We start from the raw sequence: 22,616 nt of genomic DNA on the forward strand, positions 1-22,616 counted from the left end.
GCCAGACACACAGCAGGGGAGCAGCTGACATTACTGAACCCCAATAACATGGCAGCAAGAGTTGACTGTGCAGAAGGCACTTCCGAGCAGCAACTGGCAGTGTTGGAGCTCAGGGTCAATGCTAGTAACAGAGTGGAGAAATTGCCGCATGCACAGCAGGGGAGCAGCTGGCGTTACTGAACCCCAATAACAGAGGAGCAACTGTTGACTGTGCAGACAGCACTTCCGAGCAGCATCTGGCGGTGTTGGAGCCCAGGGTCAATGCTAGAAGCATAGTGTAGTCCGAGGCCTAATTGGAGCAGGTTTAATATCTGTTGTAGTCTTAGTGTGGAGGGAGCAGGAGAAATTGCCGGATACACAGCAAGGGATCAGCTGACATTACTGAACCCCAATAACACGGCAGCAAGTGTTGACTGGGCAGACGGCACTTCCGAGCACCAACTGGCGGTGTTGGAGCCCAGGGAATCCAGGAGAATCAGAGTGTAGGCTGAGGCCTAATTGGAGCAAGTTTAATATCTGTGCAGTGTGACTGTGGAGGAAGCAGGAGCTATTGCCGGATACACAGATGGGGATCAGCTGAGGTTACTGAACCCCACTAACACAGGAGCTAGTGTTTTCTCTGTGCAGATGGCACTTCCGAGCAACAACCGGCGTTGTTGGAGCCCAGGGTCAATCAGGGTGTAGGCCGAGGCCAAATTGGAGCAAGTTTAATATCTGATGTAATAGGAATGTGGATGGAGCAGGAGTCATTGCCGGACACACAGCAGGGGAGCAGCTGATGTTTCTGAACCCCACTAACACAGGAGCTAGTGTTTTTTTCTGTGCAGACGGCACTTCCGAGCAGCAACTGGCGTTGTTGGAGCCCAGGGTCAATCAGGGTGTAGGCCGAGGCCTAATTGGAGCAAGTTTAATATCTGATGTAATGTGAATGTGGATGGAGCAGGAGACATAGCCGGACACACAGTAGGGGAGCAGCTGACGTTACTGAACCCCACTAATACAGGAGCTAGTATTTTCTCTGTGCAGACGGCACTTACGAGCAGCAACTGGCGGTGTTGGAGCCCAGGGTCAATCAGAGCGTAGGCCGAGGCCTAATTGGAGCAAGTTTAATATCTGATGCAATGTGAGTGTGGACCGAGCAGGAGAAATTTCTAGATACACAGCTGGGGATCAGCTGACGTTACTGAACCCCAATAAAACTGGAGCAGGTGTTGACTGTGCAGACAGCACTTCCGAGCAGCAACTGGCGGTGTTGGAGCCCAGGGAATCCAGGAGAAGTGGAGTATAGGCTGAGGCCTAACTGGAGGAAGTTTAATATCTGTTGTAGTGTGAGTGTCGAGGTAGCAGGAGCTATTGCCGGATACACAGCTGGGGATCAGCTGACGTTACTGAACCCCACTAACACAGGAGCTAGTGTTTTTCTCTGTGCAGATGGCACTTCCGAGCAGCAACTGGTGTTGTTGGAGCCCAGGGTCAATCAGGGTGTAGGCCAAGGCCTAATTGGAGCAAGTTTAATATCTGATGTAATGTGAGTGTGGACGGAGCAGGAGAATTGCCAGACACACAGCAGGGGAGCAGCTGACGTTACTGAACCCCATTAACACAGGAGCTAATGTTTTCTCTGAGCAGACGGCACTTCCGAGCGGCAACTGGCGGTGTTGGAGCCCAGGGTCAATCAGGGTGTAGGCCGAGGACCAATTGGAGCAAATTTAATATCTGATGTAATGTGAGTGTGGACGGAGCAGGAGAAATTGCCGGATACACAGCTGGGGATCAGCTGACATTACTGAAACCCAATAACACTGGGTCATGTGTTGACTGTGCAGATGGCACTTCTGAGAAGCAATTGGCGGTATTGGAGCCCAGGAATTACAGTTCAGGTGGTAGAAACATGAACACAACAGGAGACCAGGATACTGTTGCCAACCAATTATTTAATCTGGAAGAGGAGTGGCAAAATCCTGCGAGATCCAGGTTTTGTTCATTTCAGAAAAATAAGCTGGTCAACGTTATCGGAGGATAGTCACATGCAACGGTCTGTTAGTACACCACCTGCGGCACTGAAGACACATTTCGATAATACACTAGCAGCAGGGCAAGCCAGCACCTCTAATGCATACTGGCTAAGCTCTGGTCATGTATCCAGCTTAGAGACCCAAAACTTGAAGGGGGAAGAGCCGTCTGGGAGTACACTTAGAGGGCAAGACATGTAGTCTGTCACCATCTGACAGAAACGTTGCCTCCTCCTGACTGGAGCCGTCTGTGACGGTGTAGACATTTGTGGCGGGCACACAAAACTTTGCCACATTTGGACCATACTGGTTTTGCCGTGTGCTGAGGCACTGCTTCTGCTCCCTCTTTGTGCAGAGCTCACTAACAAAGGAGCTAGTTTTTTTCTCTGTGCAGACAGCACTTCCGAGCAGCAACTGGCAGTGTTGGAGCCCAGGGTCAATCAGGGTGTAGGCCGACGCCTAATTGGAGCAAGTTTGATATCTGATGTAATGTGAGTGTGGACGTAGCAGGAGCTATTGCCGGATACACAGCTGGGGATCAGCTGACGTTACTGAACCCCCCTAACACAGGAGCTAGTGTTTTTCTCTGTGCAGACAGCACTTCCGAGCAGCAACTGGTGTTGTTGGAGCCCAGGGTCAATCAAGGTGTAGGCCGAGGCCTAATTGGTGCAAGTTTAATATCTGATGTAATGTGAGTGTGGACGGAGCAGGAGAAATTGCCGGACATACAGTAGGGGAGCAGCTGACCTTACTGAACCCCACTAACACAGGAGCTAGTGTTTTTCTCTGTGCAGATGGCACTTCCGAGCAGCAACTGGCGTTGTTGGAGCCCAGGGTCAATCAGGGTGTAGACCGAGGCCTAACTGGAGCAAGTTTAATATCTGATGTAATGTTAGTGTGGACGGAGCAGGAGAAATTGCCGGACACACAGCAGGGGAGCAGCTGACGTTACTGAACCCCACTAACACAGGAGCTAGTGTTTTTCTCTTTGCAGATGGCACTTCCGAGCAGCAACTGGCATTGTTGGAGCCCAGGGTCAATCAGGGTGTAGGCCGAGGCCTAATGGAGCAAGTTTAATATCTTAAATAATGTGACTGTGGACAGAGCAGGAGAAATTGGCGGATACACAGCTGGGGATCAGCTGACATTACTGAAACCCAATAACACTGGGTCATGTGTTGACTGTGTAGATGGCACTTCTGGGAAGCAACTGGCGGTATTGGAGCCTAGGAATTACAGTTTAGGTGGTAGAAACATGAACACAACAGGAGACCAGGATACTGTTGCCAACCAAATATTTAATCTGGAAGAGGAGTGGCAAAATCCTGCGAGATCCAGGCTTTGTTCATTTTCAGAAAAGTAAGCCGGTCAACGTTATCGGAGGATAGTCACATGCAACGGTCTGTTAGTACACCACCTGCGGCACTAAAGACGCATTTCGATAATACACTAGCAGCAGGGCAAGCCAGCACCTCCAATGCATACTGGCTAAGCCAGTGGTCCCCAACTCCAGGCCTCGAGGGCCGCCAACAGTGCAGGTTTTCAGGATTTCCTTAGTATTGCACAGGGGTTGGAATCATCACCTGTGCAGATGATCACATTACCACCGATGCAATACTAAAGAAATCCTGAAAACCTGCACTGTTGGCGGCCCTCGAGGCCTGGAGTTGGGGACCCCTGGGCTAAGCTATGGTCATGTATCCAGCTTAGAGACCCAAAACTTGAAGGGGGAAGAGCCATCTGGGAGTACACTTAGAGGGCAAGACATGTAGTCTGTCACCATCTGACGGAAACGTTGCCTCCTGCTGACTGGAGCCATCTGTGATGGTGTAGACATTTGTGGCGGGCACACAAAACTTTGCAACATTTGGACTATACTGGTCTTGCCTTGGCTCCCTCTTTGTGCAGAACTTCCTCCACTGCCTCTACGCACTGAGCTGCTTTGTAAAGCACTAGCAGCACTACTCTCGGTTGGAATGGAGAACATGATGGAATGCACCAGTGTGTCTTGGTACTCCCGCATTTTACGCTCCCGGGTCAACAGTATTATGAGGCTTTGTAAGTTGTCCCGGTAGCGAGGATCTAGGAGGGTGTACACCCAATAATCAGCGGTATTGAGAATGTGGGCGATGCGGTAGTCGTTTCTCAGGCACTGCAGCATGAAATCAACCATGTGCTGCAGACTGCCAACTGGCCAAGAAACGCTGTCCCCTGCTTGAGGCATCATATCTGCCTGCTCTGCATCACCCCTAGAGCATTGTGTAACTCCCTCCTCTGGACAGATGTCTTCCTCCTCCATTGACTCCCCCTCACAAAGTGTCCTCTGCCTAGGCCTTTGTGAGGAACCACGTTGCGCAGACTGCCCAGAAGCAGATGGCGTTTGTGACTCCTCATCCTCGACCTCTTCTACAACTTCGTCCCTTAGTGTTTGCAGTGTTTTTTCAAGCAGGCAGATAAGGGGGATAGTCATGCTGACTAGTGCATCATCTGCACTCGCCATCCACGTGGAATCATCGAAGGCACGCAAAAAGTGGCAGATGTCCTTCACAGAGGCCCACTCAGTGGTGGTGAAGTGTGAACGGCACGCTGGTACTTCATTACTGCTGCCTGCTGCTCACACAACCGCTCCAACATATGTAACGTTGAATTCCACCTGGTTGGTAGGTCACATATGATGCGATGTTCTGGAAGGCGGAATCGGCGCAGCAGAGCTGCAATGCGCGTTCTTGCCATGCTGGAACGCTGCAAGTGAGCGCACTCTAGGCGGCCCTTGTGCAGCAGTGCATCAAGATCCGGATAGTCCCTCAAAAAACTCTGCACGACCAAGTTGAGCACATGTGCCAGACATGGGATGTGAGTGAGGTTGCCTAGGCCCAGAGCTGCCACCAGATTTTGGCCATTGTCACACACTACAATGCCTGGCTGGAGATTCGCTGGCACAAACCACACGTCACTCTCCTTCTTGATGGCATTCCAGAGCTCCTGCACTGTGTGGCTTTGATTCCCCAAAGAAATTAATTTCAATACGGCCTGTTGACATTTGGCCACAGCTGTGCTCATATCGGTCGTAACACGTAAGCGTTCACGGGTCCAGGTGGAGGTAGACAGTGACGGCTCCTGCAGTTGTGATTCTGAGGAACTGGAGTATGAGGAGGAGTCAATGTGTACAGACTGGATTCCTGCAATCCTTGGAGTTGGCAGAACACATACAGCGCCACTCTCAAGATCTGTCCTCGGCTCCACAACATTTACCCAATGGGCAGTGAGGGAAATGTAGCGTCCCTGTCCATGGTGACTGGCCCACGCATGGGTGGTCAGGTGGACCTTACTACTGACGGAGTTTAGTAGCGCATGTTTAATTTTTCCCTCCACATGCTTTTACAGGGCAGGGATGGCTTGCCGGCTGAAATAAAAGCAACTGGGCACGTTGTATTGTGGGACATGAAGTTACGGAAGGTGTCAGTCTCCACCAGCCTGAATGATAGAATTTCAAGGGACAGCAGTTTTGCAATGCCAGCATTCAGAGCCTGTGCTTGGGGGTGGTTTGCTGAGTATGGGCGCCTTTTCTCCGATGCCTGTGCTACCGTTGGCTGTAGACTGGCCTGGGAGTGTGAGGATGACATGATACATGGTGCTTTGGGTGGAATTGCACTGTGTCTCTGTCCAACAGTGCCAGAGGTTCTTCCATGGCGATCCTGTGAGGAAGCCAAACCAGCTGTGTGTGAGCTGGAGGAAGAGGCTACAACACGAGCTGAAGAGGTTGTAGGTGCCGTTGTAGGTTGGCCTAGGTCTTCAGTGTGTTTTTGTAACTCCACCACGTGCTTGGTCCGCACATGTTTCTACATATTTGTGGTATTGAGGTTTCTGACACTTTTCCCTCTTTTGACTTTCTGATTACACAGCTTGCATTTGACAAAGCAAATGTCATCTGCAACTGTGTCAGAAAAGGACCAGGCACTGCAAGTCTTGGGAGCACCCGTTTTGGCTTTTGGAAGAGGCATGCTCCTAATGGGTGCTGAAGTGGAGGCTACAGGCAATGTAGTCCATCCCCTCCCTCTCCTTCCTTTTTGGGCCGTTCGGGGAATCTCTTCCTTAGAGCTGCTCCCACCACCTTCCTGTACCTCATGCCATGATGGATCAAGGACCTCATCATCTACACTACCCTCTTCCAACAACTGCTTCTCCTGTGTAGTCTTGGCAGCACAGTGCACACCAGAAAGTGGCACCTGAGTCTCATCATCAGATGCGTACTGAGGTGTGCTGACCGTAGGCACTGGCCCACTCGCCTCTTCGGATTTAGAGAGACAAAGCTGTTGCGCATCACTGCATACTGCCTCTTCTTCAGTTTCTCGAATGCTGCTTGGCTGGCCCCCTCTTTCCAAGCCAATAGATTCAGAGAACAAAAGTAGAGATGGCTCCTATCCTGGGCTCTCTGACTGCCTGGGCAATTTGGCAGGTGGTGAAGAGACAGATGAGTGCTCTTCAGTGCTCTATGCCTGAGAGGATGTGGCACTAATTGAAGTCGATGCGTTAGCTGCCATCCATCTGACAACGGTTTCAATTTGGTCCTCCTGCAGCAGTGGGGTACGGCGAGCTCCTACAAAGCTGCGCATGAAGGACTGTTTCCTGCTAAACTGGGGGATGGTGATTCACCGGTGGCCGCAGCAGGCACAGAATCCCCATGTCCTCTCTCTGCAGAAACTTCATGCCCACGACCACGTGCCTTACTCCCTGCCTTCTTCATTTTGGTGGACTGATAAAGATAGGCAGAAAAGTACTAAGGGCTTAGTGTGCTTATTCCTGAACAGCTGCTAACAGGTATAAAAAACACTAATTTTATAAAGTGTGGACTAGACTTTAATATCAGCTAACGTGGCCTACACAACTGTAAAGTGGAGTGTTTGGTGAACTTTATTAACTTTTTGTTTTTTTTCACAAAAAGACACTGGATGTGCCCAAAGATGTAAAACCGATAGTATCACAAACTTGTTGAAGCGATTACAATGCAGGAAGGTATCCTACAATGCAATAGATGAGGCTCCAAAAAATAGGCTAATACTAATCTGGCTGGGGCTGCAGGGCACAAGGCTGCAGCACTCCATGTACAAAATTTCTGTGACATTTCAAAAAGTCACAAATAGGGTTGAGCGAAACGGGTCGGCCATTTTCAGAAGTCGCCGACTTTTGGCAAAGTCGGGTTTCAAGAAACCCGACCCGACCCCTGTGTGGGGTCGGCCATGAGGTCGGCGATGTTCTGAATCTGGTATCGGAATTCCAATACCGAGTTCCGATATGTTTGCAATATCGGAAATCGGTATCGGAAACCATATTTAAGTGTAAAATAAAGAATTAAAATAAAAAATATTGCTATACTTACCCTCTGACGCGCCCTGGTACTAACCGGCAGCCTTCCTTCCTTAGAATCAGCGCTTGAAGGACCTTCGGTGACGTCGCGGCTTGTGATTGGTCGCGTGAGCGGTCACATGGGCGGTCGCGCGACCAATCACAAGCCGCGTCGTCATCTAAGGTCCTTCACGCGCTGATTCTTAGGAAGGAAGGCTGCCGGAAAGAAGCAAAGCGCGTCCGAGGGTGAGTATATACCTAATAGGAATATATACCTAATACATATATACCCATATATATACCCTTAGTATATACCTAATAGGAATATACTCACCCTCGGACGCGCCCTGCTTCTTTCCGGCAGCCTTCCTTCCTAAGAATCAGCGCTTGAAGGACCTTCGGTGACGTCGCGGCTTGTGATTGGTCGCGTGAGCGGTCACATGGGCGGTCGCGCGACCAATCACAAGCCGCGACGTCATCTAAGGTCCTTCACGCGCTGATTCTTAGGAAGGAAGGCTGCCGGAAAGAAGCAAAGCGCGTCCGAGGGTGAGTATATACCTAATAGGAATATATACCTAATACATATATACCCATATATATACCCTTAGTATATACCTAATAGGAATATACTCACCCTCGGACGCGCCCTGCTTCTTTCCGGCAGCCTTCCTTCCTAAGAATCAGCGCTTGAAGGACCTTCGGTGACGTCGCGGCTTGTGATTGGTCGCGTGAGCGGTCACATGGGCGGTTGCGCGACCAATCACAAGCCGCGACGTCATCTAAGGTCCTTCACGCGCTGATTCTAAGGAAGGAAGGCTGCCGGTTAGTACCAGGGCGCGTCAGAGGGTAAGTATAGCAATATTTTTTATTTTAATTCTTTATTTTACACTTAAATATGGATCCCAGGGCCTGAAGGAAAGTTTCCTCTCCTTCAGACCCTGGGAACCATAGTATCCCATTGCACTGCATTGGGTTTCGTGCTTCGGCCGACCCCGACTTTTCTATAGGATCGGCCGATTTCACTCGACCCGACTTTTGAGAAAGTCGGGTTTCGTGAAACCCGACCCGATCCTATAAAAGTAAAAGTCGCTCAACCCTAGTCACAAACAATGAATTAGTCTAAACCATTTGGATAACCAAAATCACTACCATGTTATTCCTTATAAACTTTTAGGTATGGCCATTGACATAAACAATTTGCTTCTTTAAGGGTATTGATTAAACAATAAATCGAATTTCCAATGGAAGAGTTTTCATTTTTCCAGCAAAATTTGCAAAATCATTTTTTTAGGGACCACATCACATTTGAAGTCACTTTGAGGGGGTCTATATGATAGAATGTACCCGAAAGTAACACAATTCTAAAACTGCACCCCTCAAGGTGCTCAAAGCCACATTCAAGAAGTATATTAACCCTTTAGGTGCTTCACATGAATTTTTTGAAAATAAATAAACATTTAACTTTTTCCAAAAAAAATTTACATCAGATCCAAATATTTTTATTTTGACAAAGGTAACAGGAAAAAATGGACCCCAAAATTTGTTGTGCAATTTCTCCTGAGTATGTCCATACCCTATATGAGGGAGTAAACTACTGTTTGGGCGCACGGCAGGGTTTGGAAGGGAAGGAGCGCATTTGATTTTTGAAGGCAAAATTTGATGGAACAATTGTCGGATAACATGTCGCGTTGGGAGAGCCCCTGATGTGCTTTAACAGGGAAAATCACCCACAAGTGACACCATTTTGAAAACTAGACCACTCAATGAACTGATCTAGATGTGTAGTGAGCACATTGAACCCTCAGGTGCTTTACAGATGCTTACAATGTTGAGCCATAAAAAAAAAAAAAATCCCCACAAATATGTATTGAGCACAAAATATTGCATTTTCATAAGGGTTACAGGAGAAATTGCACCATAAATTTTTAGTGCAATTTCTCCTGAGTTAGGTGATACCCCATATGAGTGAGAAAACTACTGTTTGGGCACAAGGCAGTGCTCAGAAGGGAAGCAGCATCATTTGATTTTTTGAATGTAAACTTTCCTGGAATCATTAGCGGATGTCATGTCCCATTTGGAGAGCCCCTGATGTGTCTAAAGAGCAGAAATCCCAGACAAGTGACTCCATTTTAGAAACTAGACTACTAAAGGAATGTAATTAGATGCGTGGTGAGCACCGTGAACCCCCAGGTATTTCACAGAAGTTTATAACATTGAGCCATGAAAATAAAAAAAATCACGTTCTGCACAAAAATGCTATTTTGGCCCCAAATGTTGCATTTTTATAAGCAAAACAGGAGAAATTGCACCATTTCTCCTGTGCATGCCAATACCCCTTATGTGGGGGAACACTACTTTTGAGGCACAGTGCAAAGTTCAGAAGGGAAGAGGCGCCATATTGGAGTTCAGATTTTGCTGGAATGGTTTGAGGGTGTCATGTTACATTGGCAGAGACCCTGAGGTGTCAGAACAAAAGAAACCCCCATACTAATTTTTGCAAACTACACACCCCAATGAGTACATCTACTGGTGCAGTAATCATATTGACACCACTTGTGCCTCACAGAAATTTATACAACTGGGCGGTGAAGAAAACATAAATTAGATTTTTACCGCTAAAATGTTGTTTCAGCCCCAAATTTTAAATTTTTCTAAGGGCTAATAGGAATTTTTTTTACAACAAACTGAGTTCCATTTTTTTCTGAGTGCGCCAATACCCTACATGTAATCAGATATTTTTCAGGCACAGTGCAAAGCTCAGAAGGCAAGGAGCGCCAGATTTTACTGTTATGGTTTGCAGGTGCCATGACCTACTGGGAGAGCCCATGAGGAGCTAGAACAGCAGAACTCCCCAAGAGTGAGCCCATTTTACAAACTTCACCTCTCAGTGAATTCATCTAGGGGTGCAGTGATCATATTGACATTATAGGTGTGTGTCACAGAATTTTATACTTTTGGGCAGTGAAGAAAAAATAACTAAATTTTTACCACCAAAATTTTTGTTTTAGCCCCAGATTTTACATTTTCACACAAGAAGTGGGTACAAATGGCACCAAAATTTGTCCCACAATTTCTACTGAACGTGGCAATACTCCATATGTTGCTGTACAGTACTAATTAGCCATACGGAGAGACTCGGGAGGAATGGAGCACTATTTGCCTCCTGGAGCACAGATTTTCCTAGAACATATACAGAGCCCCTAATTGCTAGAGAGCAGAATCCCTTCTCGAATGACCTCATTTTGGAAACTATACCCCTTGGGGAATTTATCTACAGGAGTAGTGCCGATTTTGACTGCATGGGTATTTTCCAGAAACAAGCAGCAACGAATGTTGCTGAGTTAAAATTTCAAATTGCCGTTGTAGTCACCAGTATTCTGTAGTGACCAGTACGTTGCAGTCACCAGTACGTTATGCCAAGCCCCTGCTTCTGGAGGCGGGCTCTCATTGCTTCAGAAATGCCAAACGTGGATGATATATGTGGTTTAGGTGCACTGTTGGGAGGGGGTATTTGAATTTGAGAGCATAGAATTTGCTGAATTTCTTTTGGCGGGTGTGGAGCCATTTCACTTTTCTAGAGCCTTTGTACTACCAGTAAGGTGGAAGCTCCCTATATTTCCATTAACAGCTGACAGACCTGATTGGGGACTTGCTTTTTTAGTGGATTGAGTTAAAGCTTTTATTGGGAACATTTTACTTAACGTTTGGGATCACACTTATCCAACGCTATGCTTTTAATCACAGCATTTAGGGGGTTAAAGTGCCAGGAGCAGTGTAATCACTCCTGGCACTTAGTGCCGGTGTCAGCTGTCAGAATCAGCTGACACTCGGCAGTGATCGCCCACGCACAGTCCGTGTGCGCTGGCGATTGCGATGTCTGTTGTGAATTCTGTGGCTGAGTTCACTTCTGTGGTCACAAGTGGTATTGCAGTCTCTGGGCTTCCTCCCTCAGGTGTTTTTGTGAGCTCGTTGGCTGCCTTGCTATTTAGCTCCACCTGAGTCTGTCTTCCTTGCTCCTTGTCAATGTTCCAGTGTTGGATCTGAGCTACTGCATCTTTCCTTGGGCCTGCTGCTCTGCTAGATAAGTGCTTCTAGTTTGTTTTCTGTTTTTTCTGTCCAGCTTGCTATTAACTTTTGCTGGAAGCTCTGAGAAGCAAAGGGGTGCACCGCCGTGCTGTTAGTTCGGCACGGTGGGTCTTTTTGCCCCTTTGCGTGGTTTTCGTTTTAGGGTTTTTTGTAGACTGCATAGTTCTCTTTGCTATCCTCGCTCTGTCTAGAATATCGGGCCTCACTTTGCTGAATCTATTTCATTCCTACGTTTGTCTTTTCATCTTGCTAACAGTCATTATATGTGGGGGGCTGCCTATTCCTTTGGGGTATTTCTCTGAGGTAAGTCAGGCTTGTATTTCAATCTTCAGGCTAGTCAGCTCCTCAGGCAGTGCCGAGTTGCATAGGTAGTGATAGGCGCAATCCACTGCTGCTTATAGTTGTGTGAGGATAGATCAGGTACTGCAGTCTACAGAGATTCCACGTCTCAGAGCTCGTCCTATTGTTTTTGGTTATTGCCAGATCTCTGTATGTGCGCTGATTACTGCACGCTGTGTTGCCTGATTGCCAGCCATAACAGTACAAGGAGCCACACCAATGATTCCCAATAGAGGGAAAAAAGAAATCCTGACATCATTTTTTTTTCTTAGCTCTGTCTTCAGTCTTTTTTTTCCCCTAGACATTAGAGTGCTTCAGGACACAGCTGTGGACATGGATATTCAGGCTCTGTGCTCCTCAATGGATAATCTCGTTGTAAATGTACAAAAGATTCAAGATACTATTGATCAGAAATCGATGCTAGAACCAAGAATTCCGATTTCTGATTTGTTTTTTGGTGACAGAACTAAGTTCCTGAGCTTCAGAAATAATTGTAAGCTATTTTTGGCCTTGAAACCTCATTCTTCTGGTAATCCTATTCAACAGGTTTTGATTATTATTTCTTTTTTGCGCGGCGACCTACAGGACTGGGCGTTTTCTCTTGCACCAGGAGATTCTGCATTGAGTAATGTTGATGCATTTTTCCAGGCGCTGGGATTGCTTTACGATGAGCCTAATTCAGTGGATCAGGCTGAGAAAAATCTGCTGGCTTTATGCCAGGGTCAGGATGATGTAGAAGTATATTGTCAGAAATTTAGGAAGTGGTCAGTACTCACTCTGTGGAATGAATCTGCACTAGCGGCTTTGTTCAGAAAGGGTCTCTCTGAAGCTCTTAAGGATGTAATGGTGGGATTTCCTATGCCTGCTGGTTTGAATGAGTCTATGTCCTTGGCCATTCAGATCGGTCGTCGCTTGCGCGAGCGTAAATCTGTGCACCATCTGGCGGTATTGTCTGAGAGTAAACCTGAGCCTATGCAGTGCGACAGGACTATGACTAAAGTAGAACGGCAAGAACACAGACGTCTGAACAGACTGTGTTTCTATTGTGGTGATTCTACTCATGCTATTTCTAATTGTCCTAAACGCACTAGGCGGTTCGATAGCTCTGCCGTTATTGGTACTGTACAGTCCAAATTCCTTTTGTCCATTACCTTAATGTGCTCTTTGTCATCGTATTCTGTCATGGCGTTTGTGGATTCAGGCGCTGCCCTGAATCTGATGGATTTGGATTATGCTAAACGTTGTGGATTTTTCTTGGAGCCTTTGCGGTGTCCTATTCCGTTGAGAGGAATTGATGCTACACCTTTGGCCAAGAATAAGCCTCAGTACTGGGCCCAGCTGACCATGTGCATGGCTCCTGCACATCAGGAAGTTATTCGCTTTCTGGTACTGCATAATTTGCATGATGTGGTCGTGTTGGGGTTGCCATGGCTACAAACCCATAATCCAGTATTGGATTGGAACTCTATGTCGGTAACCAGCTGGGGTTGTCAGGGAGTACATGGTGATGTTCCATTTTTGTCTATTTCGTCATCCATTCCTTCTGACATCCCAGAGTTCTTGTCGGACTTTCAGGATGTATTTGAAGAGTCCAAGTCTGATGCCCTACCTCCGCATAGGAATTGTGATTGTGCTATCGATTTGATTCCTGGTAGTAAATTCCCTAAGGGTCGTTTATTTAATTTGTCCGTACCTGAACACACCGCTATGCGCAGTTATGTGAAGGAGTCCCTGGAGAAGGGACATATTCGCCCATCGTCGTCACCATTGGGAGCAGGGTTCTTTTTTGTAGCCAAGAAGGATGGTTCGCTAAGACCGTGTATTGATTACCGCCTTCTTAATAAGATCACTGTTAAGTTTCAGTATCCCTTGCCATTGATTTCTGACTTGTTTGCTCGGATTAAGGGGGCTAGTTGGTTTACTAAGATTGATCTTCGTGGTGCGTATAATCTGGTGAGAATCAGGCAGGGAGATGAATGGAAAACGGCATTTAATACGCCCGAGGGTCATTTTGAGTATCTGGTGATGCCGTTCGGACTTGCCAATGCTCCATCTGTTTTTCAGTCTTTTATGCATGACATTTTCCGTGAGTATCTGGATAAATTCTTGATTGTTTACTTGGATGACATTTTGATCTTCTCAGATGACTGGGAGTCTCATGTGAAGCAAGTCAGAATGGTTTTCCAGGTACTGCGTGCTAATTCCTTGTTCGTGAAGGGATCAAAGTGTCTCTTCGGTGTGCAGAAAGTTTCATTTTTGGGGTTCATCTTTTCCCCTTCTACTATCGAGATGGATCCGGTTAAGGTTCAGGCCATCCAGGATTGGACTCAGCCGACATCTCTAAAAAGTCTGCAGAAATTCCTGGGCTTTGCTAATTTTTATCGTCGCTTCATCTGTAATTTTTCTAGCATTCCCAGACCATTGACCGATTTGACCAAGAAGGGTGCTGATTTGGTTAATTGGTCTTCTGCTGCCGTGGAAGCTTTTCAGGAGTTGAAGCGTCGTTTTTGCTGTGCCCCTGTGTTGTGTCAACCTGATGTTTCTCTTCCGTTCCAGGTCGAGGTTGATGCTTCTGAGATTGGTGCAGGGGCGGTTTTGTCACAGAGAGGTTCTGGTTGCTCAGTGTTCAAACCATGTGCTTTCTTTTCCAGGAAATTTTCTGCTGCTGAGCGTAATTATGATGTGGGCAACCGAGAGTTGCTGGCCATGAAGTGGGCATTCGAGGAGTGGCGTCATTGGCTTGAGGGTGCTAAGCATCGCGTGGTGGTTTTGACTGATCATAAGAACCTTACTTATCTTGAGTCTGCCAAGCGCTTGAATCCTAGACAGGCCCGTTGGTCGTTATTTTTTGCTCGTTTTGATTTTGTGATTTCATACCTTCCGGGCTCTAAAAATGTGAAGGCGGATGCTCTGTCTAGGAGTTTTGTGCCCGACTCTCCGGGGTTATCTGAGCCGGCGAGTATCCTCAAGGAAGGAGTCATTGTGTCTGCCATCTCCCCTGATTTGCGGAGAGTGTTGCAGAAATTTCAGGCTAATAAACCTGATCGTTGTCCGGCCGAGAAACTGTTCGTCCCTGATAGGTGGACTAGTAAAGTTATCTCTGAACTTCATTGTTCGGTGCTGGCCGGTCATCCAGGAATCTTTGGTACCAGGGAGTTGGTTGCTAGATCCTTCTGGTGGCCATCTCTGTCACGGGATGTGCGTGCTTTTGTGCAGTCCTGTGGAATTTGTGCTAGGGCTAAGCCCTGCTGTTCACGTGCCAGTGGGTTGCTTTTGCCCTTGCCGGTCCCGAAGAGGCCTTGGACACATATTTCGATGGATTTCATTTCTGACCTTCCCGTTTCTCAAAAAATGTCGGTCATTTGGGTGGTCTGTGATCGCTTTTCTAAAATGGTCCATCTGGTGCCCTTGGTTAAATTGCCTTCCTCCTCTGATTTGGTGCCTTTGTTCTTCCAGCATGTGGTTCGTTTACATGGCATTCCTGAGAATATTGTTTCTGACAGAGGTTCCCAGTTTGTCTCGAGGTTCTGGCGAGCCTTTTGTGGTAGGATGGGCATTGACCTATCTTTCTCCTCGGCCTTCCATCCTCAGACTAATGGCCAGACCGAACGAACCAATCAGACCTTGGAAACATATCTGAGATGTTTTGTTTCCGCTGACCAGGATGATTGGGTGTCATTTTTGCCGTTGGCTGAGTTCGCCCTTAATAATCGGGCCAGCTCGGCTACCTTGGTCTCTCCATTTTTCTGCAATTCTGGGTTCCATCCTCGTTTCTCTTCAGGACAGGTTGAGTCTTCGGACTGTCCTGGTGTGGATTCTGTGGTGGACAGGTTGCAGCAGATCTGGACTCAGGTAGTGGACAATTTGACCTTGTCCCAGGAGAAGGTTCAGCTTTTCGCTAATCGCAGACGCCGTGTGGGACCCCGACTTCGTGTTGGGGATCTGGTTTGGTTATCTTCTCGTCATATTCCTATGAAGGTTTCCTCTCCTAAATTTAAACCTCGTTTTATTGGTCCGTATAGGATTTCTGAGATTCTCAATCCGGTGTCTTTTCGTCTGACCCTCCCAGACTCCTTTTCCATACATAATGTATTCCATAGGTCGTTGTTGAGGAGATATGTGGCACCTATGGTTCCATCTGTGGAGCCTCCTGCCCCTGTTTTGGTGGAGGGGGAATTGGAGTATATTGTGGAGAAGATTTTGGATTCTCGTGTCTCTAGACGGAAACTCCAGTATCTGGTCAAATGGAAGGGTTATGCTCAGGAAGATAATTCCTGGGTTTTTGCCTCTGATGTCCATGCCCCAGATCTTGTTCGTGCCTTTCATGTGGCTCATCCTGGTCGGCCTGGGGGTTCTGGTGAGGGTTCGGTGACCCCTCCTCAAGGGGGGGGTACTGTTGTGAATTCTGTGGCTGAGTTCACTTCTGTGGTCACAAGTGGTATTGCAGTCTCTGGGCTTCCTCCCTCAGGTGTTTTTGTGAGCTCGTTGGCTGCCTTGCTATTTAGCTCCACCTGAGTCTGTCTTCCTTGCTCCTTGTCAATGTTCCAGTGTTGGATCTGAGCTACTGCATCTTTCCTTGGGCCTGCTGCTCTGCTAGATAAGTGCTTCTAGTTTGTTTTCTGTTTTTTCTGTCCAGCTTGCTATTAACTTTTGCTGGAAGCTCTGAGAAGCAAAGGGGTGCACCGCCGTGCTGTTAGTTCGGCACGGTGGGTCTTTTTGCCCCTTTGCGTGGTTTTCGTTTTAGGATTTTTTGTAGACTGCATAGTTCTCTTTGCTATCCTCGCTCTGTCTAGAATATCGGGCCTCACTTTGCTGAATCTATTTCATTCCTACGTTTGTCTTTTCATCTTGCTAACAGTCATTATATGTGGGGGGCTGCCTATTCCTTTGGGGTATTTCTCTGAGGTAAGTCAGGCTTGTATTTCAATCTTCAGGCTAGTCAGCTCCTCAGGCAGTGCCGAGTTGCATAGGTAGTGATAGGCGCAATCCACTGCTGCTTATAGTTGTGTGAGGATAGATCAGGTACTGCAGTCTACAGAGATTCCACGTCTCAGAGCTCGTCCTATTGTTTTTGGTTATTGCCAGATCTCTGTATGTGCGCTGATTACTGCACGCTGTGTTGCCTGATTGCCAGCCATAACAGATGTCATAATAATACACCCCTGGTCAGATAGGCCCAGGGCACAGGGACGTATTAGTACAACAAATGTTAGAAAGGGCTTAAGGTTTGTTCATACAGTACAATTTCTCAACAATTTCTTGACAATTGGTTGAAAAGTTGGTCTGAGCTCAGTACATCCTAGTATGGCCATAAACACAAAATCACAATGTGGTCATTTTATAATGAAAATATCTATTTATTCATTTCTGCTAACATCTAAGAGGAGCAATATACTGTAGGATGGGACTTTATATGCAAGGGACAAAAAAGAGACATACTACAGGACGAGCTGTATATAGAGGGGACAGAAAGGAGTTGTATTTTGCAGGATAAACTATATACAACGGGCTGAGAGGAGAGATTTACTGCATGATAGGACTTGCTCTGTGCATAATCTATATTTGTTCCCTGCTGCGGAGAGATAATAATGACTGGACCGTATGTGACAAGCACTTTTTACCTATTGTGCCCTCCTTTTTCCTTATAGATTGTAAGCTTGTGAGCAGGGCCCTCATTCGTCCTGCAACTGTTGATCTATGTGCTACTGTGTAATATCTTTATTGTTTGCACATGTCCCTGATTAGTTGTTTAGTTGTATGGTGCTGAGGAATTTGTTGGTCCTATGTAAATAAAATTATAGTAATAATTATAACAATAATTATTATTATATTATCAGTGATGTGAAACTGCAAATGCTGTCATTTCATTCAGTGCTCCCAGTAGTTGATCGGTGGGGTGCCCAGTGTTGAACCCCCACCAATCTGTTATTTATGACCTATTTTAAGAATAGCTTAACAATATGTTATTAATGGTTAACCCCTTTAAGTAGTAAGCTACCTATATCATCGGTATTTGTGTTGCAGTATATTTAAAATAAAGTTACCTTCCAGATAATTTTGTATATTTTTTTTGTGACAACCCATTATTCAAAAATATATCAAAACACTGGCTAAGATAATACAAACAAATAGCATAATCAGAAATCTATAGTTATGAAGTGACGTAATAGACGTAATGACGTAATAGAATTGAAGCGTAGATAGCTTCAGCACGTGGTTTGTTCTTTGCAACTTGCCCTGATCTTAGTAGGCATGTGACTAATCATTGTCAGAGTCGCAGCAAGGTGTGATTTCTCCTTTGCTTGACGGGAATGTTGTCTATATAACATCAATACATGGTGGCTAGCATGTGTGAAAATGACTCAGCATCATTGTCCTTTTTGTAGCCTTTGCCAGACTAATATCAGCACACTGTGCTTTGTTTTTTAAGACATATTCACTTGCGTAATTTGGAATTAAAAAATGCAGTCATAATTCTAAAAATAATCCTATATATAAAATCCAATGTTCAAAACATATCTTTGACCAAAAATAGAAATCATGAATTCCATGATTAGGCACTTGTGTGCAGTCGTTGTCATTCTAAGATTAGAATTTTAGGCAGTAAACATCTATTTTTTCATATTTGGGAACAGTTGTCTACCTGAAACGCATTATTTTTCATAAGGCTGTTTTCTCTGTCACATGAGTGTTATGCACTTTGCTCTTTGTTACAGTCAGTCAAATTCTTCTTATTATGCAGAAATGCCTTGTACCTGTAACGTGTGTATCCGGTATCAATGACCAAATATTTTTTGGTCAAGTGGTTTTGAAGCAGACAGGCCAGAACCTTCACCACAAGGGTATGTGCACACAGCATATTTTAAGAGAACCTGTCAACAGGTTTCTCCCAAATAAAGTAGGGCCAGCACCTGTAAACTCTTGTATACAGAATACTAGAATGCTGTATAAATGTCCCCATGCGCTCTGCATAGCACAGAAAAGAGCTTTTATTATACTCACCTACGATGTAGTCCAGTCTTATGGGTGTCGCCGGTCTTGATCTTAATCCATGATGGCATAGTGTGTTACTGACAGTAATGTTTGAGACTGTGGTCCCAGCTCTGTTCAGGTCATTGACCAGTGTTCCCGTGTAGTTCTGGGCTGATTCATGACCTTTCTCAGAATCATCCTTACCCCACGAGGCTAGATCTTGCATGGAACCCCACACAGAGGAAGATTGACAGTCATCTTGCATTTCTTCCATTTTCTAATAATTGTGCCAACAGTTGTTGCCTTCTCAACAACTGCCTGCCTATTGCCCTGTAGCCTATCCCAAAAGATCTACAATTTTGTCCCTGGTGTCTTAGACAGTTCTTTGGTCTTGGCTCTGGTGGAGAGGTTGGACTGTGATAGATTGAGTGTGTGGACAGGTAACAAGTTCAAACAGGAGCTATAAATGTAATGAATGCTGAGTAGGAGGGCTTCTTAAAGAAAAAGTAACAGGTCTGTGAGACCCAGAATTCTTGCTGGTTGGCAGGTAATCAAATACTTATTCCATGCAATAAAATGCAATTTAATTATTAAAAAATCATACAATGTGATTTTCTGTTTTTTATTTTTAGATCCTGCCCCTCACAATTGAAGTGTACCCAAGATAAAATTATAGACCTCTCCATTCTTTGTAGGTCGGAAAACTTGCATCAAATCATCAGTGTATCAAATACTTATTTTCCTCACTGTATTTGACATTGACACTATTGATACCTATCACTAAAGCAATGCAAAGCCTATCATTATTTATTTAGTATTTACTGTGTTTACTGCTGCTGAATCAGGCAATTCAGGAAGAAATAGAACAGGAAACTGCTTCTTAACTGTTTCACCTTTTTTTTCTGAATGGCTAACATTGGAGTACTGAATTATTGAGAAGACCATTACTTATGCAATGGAGCTTTCTAACACATAAGAACAAAGATTGTTGCTTGACAATGTATTTGATGGTTCTTCTAATGCGTTTTTAGTAAAGTAAATGCAATAATGATCCATTCATGAACTTACCTCTCTAAATCTTATTTCTGATTTTTGAAAAAACTTGACCATGTGATACATTGTATGCATAATTATTAGGCAAATGAGCATTTTCACCTTATCAATTTTATGCAGATTTTCCAACTCCATGCTGTATAAACTTGAATGTTTATTGGATGAAGCAAATCAGGTGATGTGTATTTGTGTAATAAGGGAGAATGTGACTAAAGGATATCAACGTCCTTTATCAATTTGTGCAGAATTATTATGGAGCTTGTTTTTCTAAGGCAAAATGGGAGATTTATCTGACGCTGAAAAGTCAAAAATTGTTACAAGTGTCTTATAGAGGGATGCAGCACTCTTGAAATTGCTAAGATATTGGGACATAATCACAGAACACTCAAAAGTTTTGGTGCACGTTATCAACACCGTCGCATGAATATGTGTTGGGAAAGAAAAGATGCACATCAACTGCCAAAGATCTGAAAAGACTTAAACGTGAAGCGACTAAAACCGATTATCCTCCAGTGCTGTAACATATTTGTTGAAACCTCAAGACTTGAAGAACTATCTAAAGAGAGATTTGTTTAAAGGTTTTATGAACTGATGAGACAAGAGTGATTCGTGATGGATCAAATGAATGGGTCCGTGGTTGGGTCAGCAATGGGCACAGGCTTCCACTTTAACTGGGCAGCCAGCAAGATGAAGGTGTGGTACTGCTGTGGGCTGGTATTATTATTGGTGAGCTAGTGTGACCTTTTTTGGGTTGAAGATGGACTCAAAATTAACTCCCAAACCTTCTGTCACTGTTTAGAAGACATTTTCTTTAAGCAGTGGTACAGGAAAAAGTCTGCATCGTTCAAAAAAGCGTGATTTGTATGCAGGACAATGCTCCATCGCATGCATTAAAGTATTCCACTGCATGGCTAGCTGATAATGGCCTTAAAGATAAAAGAATAATAACGCAGCCTCCTTCTCATCTGAATTAACCCTATTTTAATGTGGGCCCTTCTTAAACCCAAATTTTATTGTGAAGTTCAAGCCTCTAAGCAGTGTCTGGGAGGTAGATGTTGGTACTACCCAAAAGTTGATAGTCAACAGATTAAGGAAATGACAAACTTCATGGATGGAAGACTTATGACTATTATTGAAAATTAAGGGTGGCTATATGGGTCACTGATGTTCTTTAAAATGTTTGAAATGTATTTTTGTACGTTTTGAGTTGTCTGGTTATAATTCTCATTAACAGGTGAAAAAAAGCAATTGAGATGGAAAAATGTATGGTTTTCATTTAGTTGCATAATACATAATTCTGCACACTTATAGGTGCCCAGTAAGTATGCAAGCATAGATATTCCCCCCCCCCAAAATAAAAACCTCACTTTTACTTTTAAAGGTAGTTCGTCACCCTTAAAATGCATTTTATTGCGTTATACAGTGGATTTGGTCGTATACCAACCATACTAGAACTGTATTTATTCCTGGAACAGTGCATGAGAAAATAATTTTAAATTCATATGTAAATGAGGAAGTTTCGGTGCACCCTTGGCATGACCAATAGTTTGGTGCACTGCTTTGCCTCATTTGCATATCGGTGCCCTTCTCTGACACTGCTTGCTTACCAGAATGAGCACTGTCTGAATGCGTTGCAGAGTGGAATAAAACATTTTTGTTATTTTTTTATTTCGCTTCTCCGTTGCGGAGATATTATCAAAGAATTTGGCACCAAATACGTTAACTCTAGTTAAGTTGCGAAATAAAAAAAACAAACATTTCATTTAATTCTGTAGTCACTATTATATTGTGTGTCCAGTTCGACATGAAAAATGTATTGAAAGGTGTTTTTTAATTCAACATAAATGTTGAAATCTGAACAAAGCATATACGATGATACATACCAAAACTAAATTCAAAGTTCAAACCCAATTTATCAACGTTTTTGATTTTACTTATTTAGATAACCAATCATTAGCTATATCATTTTACTTATTTAGACAATCAATCAATAATGCACTTTTAATGTGTATGCATTACATCTTAATGTTTTATTCTTTCCAATTTTGTCACAGCTGATATCTTTTTTCCTGCTTGGTTTACTAGATGCGTGCATACATTTTCACCTCACTCTTTTCTATGCCAGGAAGATAATTGCTTTTTCTTGGAAGGCTTGTAACAAACCAATTAAATCCCAGTGGTTCAACATAATTAACTATATTATTAAACTCTATAAAAAAACTTATGCTGGGAGATATTGTCCAGAGTAATTGTATAAAGCCTTGGGTAGACCTATACAATGCATGTACACAACATTAACCAGTTTGGTTGTAGACATTCTTATAATATGCAAAGATCATGTAGGTAATTAATAGTTAAAGGAACCAAATTTTGTAGTATTTTACATTGCTTCCAAGTGATAATAATTTCATAAATAGTTAAGTATAATATCACTACTGAATTAGCTGTCCACATCCCTACATAACTGCTCATGGACCTACAATAAGGGTCTGTTTACATCTATATTGGATGCTTTGTTGTTTCCGTTAAAAATGCAAGACAAAGTAGGGGTTAGTTGCCCAGCATGTAATGGCTTCCTCAGTGTTACTAATGTTATTGTTCTGTGCCTATGATGAAGAAAAAAAAAAATGTAACATTGAAACAGACATTGTCTAAAATAAATTAGATCTGCTGAGGGACAGAACTTCACAGCTTCTGTCATCATTCAAAACTTCTCATGGCTATGTATAAACAATATATATTAAGACCCAACCACGTAATGGATGCCAGCAAAATGTGCCTTGTAATTTTACTTTTAGCCTATGCTCTGTC

The sequence above is a fragment of the Ranitomeya imitator genome, chromosome 6, assembly GCF_032444005.1.
Source record: "Ranitomeya imitator isolate aRanImi1 chromosome 6, aRanImi1.pri, whole genome shotgun sequence".
NCBI lineage: Eukaryota > Metazoa > Chordata > Amphibia > Anura > Dendrobatidae > Ranitomeya > Ranitomeya imitator.